The sequence below is a fragment of the Apostichopus japonicus genome, chromosome 5 (genome assembly GCF_037975245.1).
Source record: "Apostichopus japonicus isolate 1M-3 chromosome 5, ASM3797524v1, whole genome shotgun sequence".
Lineage (NCBI taxonomy): Eukaryota > Metazoa > Echinodermata > Holothuroidea > Aspidochirotida > Stichopodidae > Apostichopus > Apostichopus japonicus.
In genome coordinates, this window is record NC_092565.1 from 1,143,350 (window position 1) to 1,150,849 (window position 7,500).

At 57.3% G+C, this 7,500-nt stretch overlaps 3 non-coding genes across 3 annotated transcripts in view; all 3 read left to right on the plus strand.

Annotated features, from left to right (window-relative positions):
• The first annotated feature begins 3,330 nt into the window (after positions 1-3,330).
• On the plus strand, positions 3,331-5,208 carry LOC139968352 (small subunit ribosomal RNA). Its single transcript, XR_011793357.1, has one exon. It is a non-coding gene; the product is annotated as a small subunit ribosomal RNA (ribosomal RNA).
• A 605-nt stretch (positions 5,209-5,813) lies between these two features.
• Positions 5,814-5,973, plus strand: LOC139968235 (5.8S ribosomal RNA). The gene has a single exon (XR_011793272.1). It is a non-coding gene; the product is annotated as a 5.8S ribosomal RNA (ribosomal RNA).
• A 434-nt stretch (positions 5,974-6,407) lies between these two features.
• Positions 6,408-7,500, plus strand: part of LOC139968426 (large subunit ribosomal RNA) — a 4,029-nt gene continuing 2,936 nt past the window's right edge. Inside the window, exon 1 of the ribosomal RNA XR_011793424.1 lies at positions 6,408-7,500. This exon is cut by the window's right edge and continues 2,936 nt beyond it. This is a non-coding gene — a ribosomal RNA (large subunit ribosomal RNA).

Here is a 7,500-nt window from a genome sequence, read left to right on the forward strand (position 1 = left end):
TGGCTGGGATGTGCCCGGCGGAGACGGCAGAACGACACGCGAACACATGCATAGAGTTTGTGACCGTTGTCAACTTGCATGAATCGGGTACTGGCCTGTGTGCGCCCGACGTTGACGGCAGAACGACCCGCGAGCACATGCATAGAGTTGTGACCGTTGTCAACTTGAATGTATCGGGCGCTGGCTGGGATGCGCCCGGCGGAGACGGCAGAACGACACGCGAACACATTCATAGTGTTGTGACCGTCGTCAACTTGAATGTATCGGGCGCTGGCTAGGATGTGCGCGGCGGAGACGGCAGAACGACACGCGAACACATGCATAGAGTTTTGACCACTGTCAACTTTAATGTATCGGGCGCTGGCTAGGATGTGCGCGGCGGAGACGGCAGAACGACACGCGAACACATGCATAGAGTTTGTGACCACTGTCAACTTGCATGTATCGGGTACTGGCCTGTGTGCGCCCGACGTTGACGGTAGAACGACCCACGAGCACATGCATAGAGTTGTGACCGTTGTCAACTTTAATGTATCGGGCGCTGGCTGGGATGTGCCCGGCGGAGACGGCAGAACGACACGCGAACACATGCATAGAGTTGTGACCGTTGTCAACTTGAATGTATCGGGCGCTGGCTGGGATGTGCCCGGCGGAGACGGCAGAACGACACGCGAACACATGCATAGAGTTTGTGACCATTGTCAACTTGCATGTATCGGGTACTGGCCTGTGTGCGCCCGACGTTGACGGTAGAACGACCCACGAGCACATGCATAGAGTTGTGACCGTTGTCAACTTGAATGTATCGGGCGCTGGCTGGGATGTGCCCGGCGGAGACGGCAGAACGACACGCGAACACATGCATAGAGTTTGTGACCACTGTCAACTTGCATGTATCGGGTACTGGCCTGTGTGCGCCCGACGTTGACGGTAGAACGACCCACGAGCACATGCATAGAGTTGTGACCATTGTCAATTTTAATGTAGCGGGTACTGGCCTGTGTGTTCCCGACGTTGACGGCAGAACGACCCACGAGCACATGCATAGAGTTGTGACCGTTGTCAACTGAAATGTATCGGGCGCTGGCTGGGATGTGCCCGGCGGAGACGGCAGAACGACACGCGAACACATGCATAGAGTTTTGACTTCGTTACAGAGGACGTTGACAAAAAAAAAATAATAATAATAATATCAAAAAAAAAAAAACATGGTCAACTTTAGTGTAACGGGTATTGGCTTAAGTGTGTGACCCAATGGTCAGAATGAGTGGGCAGAGTGAATCGGATTATATATTAAGGGGAGTGTCTTGTCTCGCCGGTCGATCTTCAAATTGTAGAAGTTTCCTCATATATCTCCTTGATTTCGTCAAGATATATCCGGCACGGGAGCAACCCCGACACTCCTCTGAAAATACGGGTCGCTCCCATGTGAGAAGGTCGATGGTGTGATCGACGGCACGAGTGTCATGCGACCGGGCGAGGGCCGAGTAATTAGCCGACGGTGATGCACACATGCGTAGGCATGGGACCCGTTGTCGTTGCACGAGTCTGTGAGACGGGGCGCCGCCGGACAAGACATACCCGGCACGGGAGCAACCCCGGCACTCCTCTGAAAACACGGGTTGCTCCCGGGTGAGAAGGTCGATGGTGCGGTCGATGGCACGAGTGTCATGCGACCGGGCGAGGGCCGAGATTTAGGCCGACGGTGATGCACACAGGCGTAGGCTGGGACTCGTCGTGTTGCACGAGTCTGTGAGACGGGGCGACGGCCGACCTCGACGGCAGGCCGCCCGATGCATCCGCAAGGTGTGGCTCTCGTCCGAGATTTTGAGATCTCTTTAGTGTAGCGGGTATTGGCTTAAGTGTGTGATCCAATGGTCAGAACGAGCGGGCAGAGTGAATCGGATTCTATATATGAGGGGGGTAGTAGAGTCGATCCAAGACTCGAGAAGGCTTTTAATGTCTGTCGTGTGTGTATGCGTGTCATGGTTGGACTCCAGCGGGCCCTTTCGGTAGGGTCAGCCGTCGTTTCATCGCGACCATGTGTTGCAACTCGGCGCTCAGAGCGGGGGTTTTCACCCACTCGCCCCGTGAGCAGAGGTGTCCCTCCGTGCACACGTATATATCGACGTTCAGATATGAAGCTTTCGCGGACGGGAGTCCACCCGAGACTCGAAAAGGCTCCTTGCCTGTGGTGCGTAAATATGTTTTTGCACGTCAGACCCTTGCTGGCCTTCTCGGTAGGGTCAGCCGTCGTTTCATCGCGACCATGTGTTGCAACTCGGCGCTCGGTGCGGGGGTTTTCACCCACTCGCCCCGTGAGTAGAAGGTTCTTTCGTGCATATGTATATATACAATCCCAGATATTGAGCTTTTTCATCCGCAGAACCCCCGGTGGAGAAGAGAGAGAGTAGAGATGAGAGAGAAAGGAGAAGGGAGAAGGCCTCTCGCGTTGCGTGGTCGATGGCACGAGTGCCATGCGACCAGGCGAAAGGCAAACGGCAAGCCGACGGCGACGGCAGGCCGCCCGACTCACCCGCAGAGAATCTGGGTCTCGTTCGAGATTTCGAGATCTCTTAAGTGTAGCGGGTATTGGCTTAAGTGTGTGATCCAATGGTCAGAACGAGCGGGCAGAGTGAATCGGATTCTATATATGAGGGGGGTAGTAGAGTCGATCCAAGACTCGAGAAGGCTTTTAATGTCTGTCGTGTGTGTATACGTGTCATGGTTGGACTCCAGCGGGCCCTTTCGGTAGGGTCAGCCGTCGTTTCATCGCGACCATGTGTTGCAACTCGGCGCTCAGAGCGGGGGTTTTCACCCACTCGCCCCGTGAGCAGAGGTGTCCCTCCGTGCACACGTATATATCGACGTTCAGATATTGAGCCTTTTCATCCGCAGAACCCCCGGTGGAGAAAGAGCAGGACCTCGGTGTCGTCAGATATCGAGCTTTCTCCACGGGACCCGTTCGGGCATGCTGCCGTTGCTGCGACCATGTGTTGCACTCGGCGCTCGGTACGGGCTTTTTCATCCAAGCAACGAATGCACGCTCGAGGCGTGCGATTGCTCTCCCCTGTTCCAGTGGACGAGCCGTCGCCCTCCCGCGTCGCTTCGAACCGGTCCCGTCTCCGAGGCGGGACCACTGCGACTCCTCTCGAGACGACCCAGTCGACTCGGGTAGAGATACACACCTCGAGAATCCCTTCGGGCGGTTCTTCGATCACTGTACCGTAATAGCACGGCATCGACAATTGAGAATTCAGAGAGAGAGAGAGGGGAGTGCGAGAGCGACTCCCGGACGGCGAACGGGCCCAGCCCGGTTCTGTCGACCGTTACCTGGTTGATCCTGCCAGTAGTCATATGCTTGTCTCAAAGATTAAGCCATGCACGTCTAAGTACAATCCTGAACATACAAGAGAAACTGCAGATGGCTCATTAGATCAGTTATGGTTTATTGGAGAAAGTCTTATACCATGGATAACTGTGGTAATTCTAGAGCTAATACATGCAACAAAGCGCCGACCCTTCGGGGGAAGCGTGCTCTTATTAGGAACAAGGCCAGCCCGGTCCTTTCGGGGTCCGGTCTCCGCTGGTGAACTCTAGATAATCATGCCGATCGCACGGTCTTGCACCGGCGACGCTCCCTTCAAAAGTCTGCTCTATCAACTTTCGATGGTAAGTTATGCGCTTATCATGGTTGTGACGGGTAACGGAGAATCAGGGTTCGATTCCGGAGAGGGAGCCTGAGAAACGGCTACCACATCCAAGGAAGGCAGCAGGCACGCAAATTACCCACTCCTGACACGGGGAGGTAGTGACAAAAAATAACGATACAGGCCTCTTCGGAGGCCCTGTGATCGGAATGAGTACACTTTAAATCCTTTAACGAGGATCTACTGGAGGGCAAGTCTGGTGCCAGCAGCCGCGGTAATTCCAGCTCCAGCAGCGTATATTAAATTTGCTGCAGTTAAAAAGCTCGTAGTCGGATTTCTGGCCGGGGCGGGCGGTCCGCCGTGAGGCGTGCACTGCCCGTTCCCCTTCTCCCCGTCAAACGGGAGTCGTGGGAGATTTTTCCCGGCCAGTGATTCGGTTGGTCGTGCGGTGCTCTTAACTGAGTGCCGTGCGAGACTGGAACGTTTACTTTGAGAAAATTGAAGTGTTCAAAGCAGGCCAAAGTGCCCGAACAGCTCAGCATGGAATAGTGGAAGAGGACCTCGGTTCTATTTCGTTGGTCTTGAGATCCTGAGGTAATGATCAAGAGGGACTGCCGGGGGCATTCGTATTGCGGCGTGAGAGGTGAAATTCTTGGATCGTCGCAAGACGCCCGACAGCGAAAGCATTTGCCAAGAATGTCTTCATTGATCAAGAACGAAAGTCGGAGGATCGAAGGCGATCAGATACCGCCCTAGTTCCGACCATAAACGATACCGACTCGTAATTCGCCGGCGTTCCTCCCATGACGCGGCGGGCAACTCTCCGGAAAACCAAAGTCTTTGGGTTCCGGGGGAAGTATGGTTGCAAAGCTGAAACTTAAAGGAATTGACGGAAGGGCACCACCAGGAGTGGAGCCTGCGGCTTAATTTGACTCAACACGGGGAAACCTACCCGGCCCGGACACAGTGAGGATTGACAGATTGAGAGCTCTTTCTTGATTTTGTGGATGGTGGTGCATGGCCGTTCTTAGTTGGTGGAGTGATTTGTCTGGTTAATTCCGATAACGAACGAGACTCTTGCTTGCTAAATAGTCCGGCCACCCGTCGTGGTGAGCCGCGAACTTCTTAGAGGGACAAATGGCTTTCAGCCATACGAGATGGAGCAATAACAGGTCTGTGATGCCCTTAGATGTCCGGGGCCGCACGCGCGCTACACTGGCGCAAGCAGCGGGTACATTTGCCCTCGGCCGAAAGGTCCGGGTAATCCGCTGAGACTTCTCCGTGCTGGGGACAGGGACTTGTAATTGTGTCCCTTGAACGAGGAATTCCAAGTAAACGCGAGTCATCAGCTCGCATTGATTACGTCCCTGCCCTTTGTACACACCGCCCGTCGCTACTACCGATCGAATGACTTAGTGAGGCCATCGGATCGACCGTCTGGCACCCCCGGCTTCGGCCGGTTGTCGAGGCGCGACGAGAAGACGGTCAAACTTGATCATTTAGAGGAAGTAAAAGTCGTAACAAGGTTTCCGTAGGTGAACCTGCGGAAGGATCATTAACAGAACCCTTCCCCTCCGTGATCGGAGAGGGAACAAAGGGGGAATGTCGGAAAAGCCGTCACAGAGAGACACGCGGAGAGAGCAAATTGGAAAAGCCGGGGGGACTCGAGCGGGGTTTTCACCGCCTCCTTCCCCGTTCCACGGTCGAGGTCAGACCCCGCGCTTCGCCTTCGCTCTCTCCGACAAAAAGGAGACGGGCGTGTCACACACAGACCAGCCCGGGGAGTACCCGGTTCTTCTCTCGTCGTCTGTCTCACGGAGTCTCGCACTCCCGGTAGCTTCGAGGGAGAAGTCCCGCAAGGGTGGAGACGCCGTCGCCGTCCGCGGCGCGGCGCTCCTCGAGGCATTCTCCGCAGGGCAGAGAAGGGGCACCGGTGTCGCCCGATTTCCCCCCAGTCGGCGAGTCTGACTCGCGCGACCCGCCCTCGCGGCGGTGGGGGGAAGGAGGGAGCCCGCTTCCCCCCTCGGCTCGACGGAGGATATTTCTTTCCAGTCACAAGCAAAGAAGGCACAGAGTCCCCGTGTCCTTTCTCCTTCCGTTCCACTTCTTCCCTCGGCTCTGAGGAGAGTTTGCGAACGCGGGAGTCTTCCAGTGGCAAATGACAATTCTTGGTGGTGGATCACTCGGCTCGTGCGTCGATGAAGAACGCAGTTAGATGCGAGAATTCATGTGAATTGCAGAACTCACTGATCATCGACTTATTCGAACGCAAATGGCGGCTCGGGGATGCTCTGCTCCTCGAGCCACGTCCGTCTGAGCGTCTGAAGACAATCACTCACAGAGTCGGCGTGTTCGCGCGCCGGAGGAGCGCCCGGCCGCAGCCGTCCCTTCGACGGCCGGCTGCGTCGGGTCAGTGTCAGATGGAGTTCTGTGATGTCGGCGCCGGTGAAACTCGGCGAGCAGGCTCGATCGGTAACCGGGGGTTCGTCGGTCGTGCGACGTGCCATCGGGGTGTAGACGTATGCGCCCGTGGTGCGGTCCAGCGTCCGACCCCCCGGAACGGTCGAGGAGCCTCTGCCGGGCAGAGCCGGTCGACCCAATCGCGGGGTCTCTCGTCCTCCCGTCTGCGTTCTCGCAGGCGCATGGTAGGCCACCCTTTCCCGCCGGCGACCCGATTCTTCGGGGAGCGCCGGGGAAGGAGAGACCCCGGGTCGCCGCTATGACTCCGATCACGTTCCACGTGTCTTTCACGATTCCAGACCTCAGATCGGATGAGATTACCCGCTGGATTTAAGCATATCACTAAGCGGAGAGAAAAGAAACTAACAAGGATTCCTTCAGTAGCGGCGAGCGAAGCAGGAAGAGCCCATCGCCGAATCCCCGCGCCCGTTTGCGGTGCGAGGGACCTGTGGCGTAAGGAAACTGAACTCCGGTCGACAGAGTCCGGCCGCAGTCCACTGTGATCGGGGCTGCAGCTTACCCGCAGCGGGTGTAAGGCCCGTAGGGCGGACTCGAAGGCCGGAGGGAAAGCTTTCCAAGAGTCGGGTTGTTTTAGAATGCAGCCCAAAGAGGGGTGGTGAACTCCATCCAAGGCTCAATACTATGCACGAGACCGATAGTCAACAAGTACCGTGAGGGAACGTTGAAAAGAACTTTGAAGAGAGGGTTCAACATTGCGTGAAACTGCCAAGAAGTAAACGGATGAGTGCCGCATGCTACATGGGGCGTCCGGTTGATTCAGGCGCGGTCGGCGCGGCAGCGTGTGCGGGTTCGGATCCCTCGGGACCGACCCGCGGCGCTTCGCCGTCCGGTCCGCGTCGCACTTCTACCGTTCGGCGCCCTTCCCGGCGACCGACCGAAGAGCGGAGCAGAGGGGCGGGCGAGGCTGCGGCGTGCGGGGGCTTCGGCCCTCGCCGTCTTACGCCGCCCGTCACGGTTGCTCACTGCGCTCTCTGTCGAGGACTCTGCGTGACGGCCTGCCCCCCCCGGGGGTTCAGGCAGCGGGGTCCGGGCCACCGGCGTCTCCGTCGGTCGCGTGCACAGCTTGCTGTCGCGTGGCCGGCGGGATCCGGAGGGTCCGGTCTCGCCGCGGCTTCGGCCGAAGCGGAGGGTCTGTCGGGCGTGAGCGAGGCCTCCTCATTCGACCCGTCTTGAAACACGGACCAAGGAGTCTAAGCAGGCTTGCAAGTCGAGGGGGTCTACCGAAACCTATCCTGGCATAACGAAAGTGAAGGTCGGCACAGGGCCGTCACGAGGCGGGATCCCGGCCCTCTGGGTCGGGCGCACCGCCACCCCGTTCCGTCCGGCTCGTCCGGTGGAGCGGAGGAAGAGCAAGCATGCTAAAACCCGA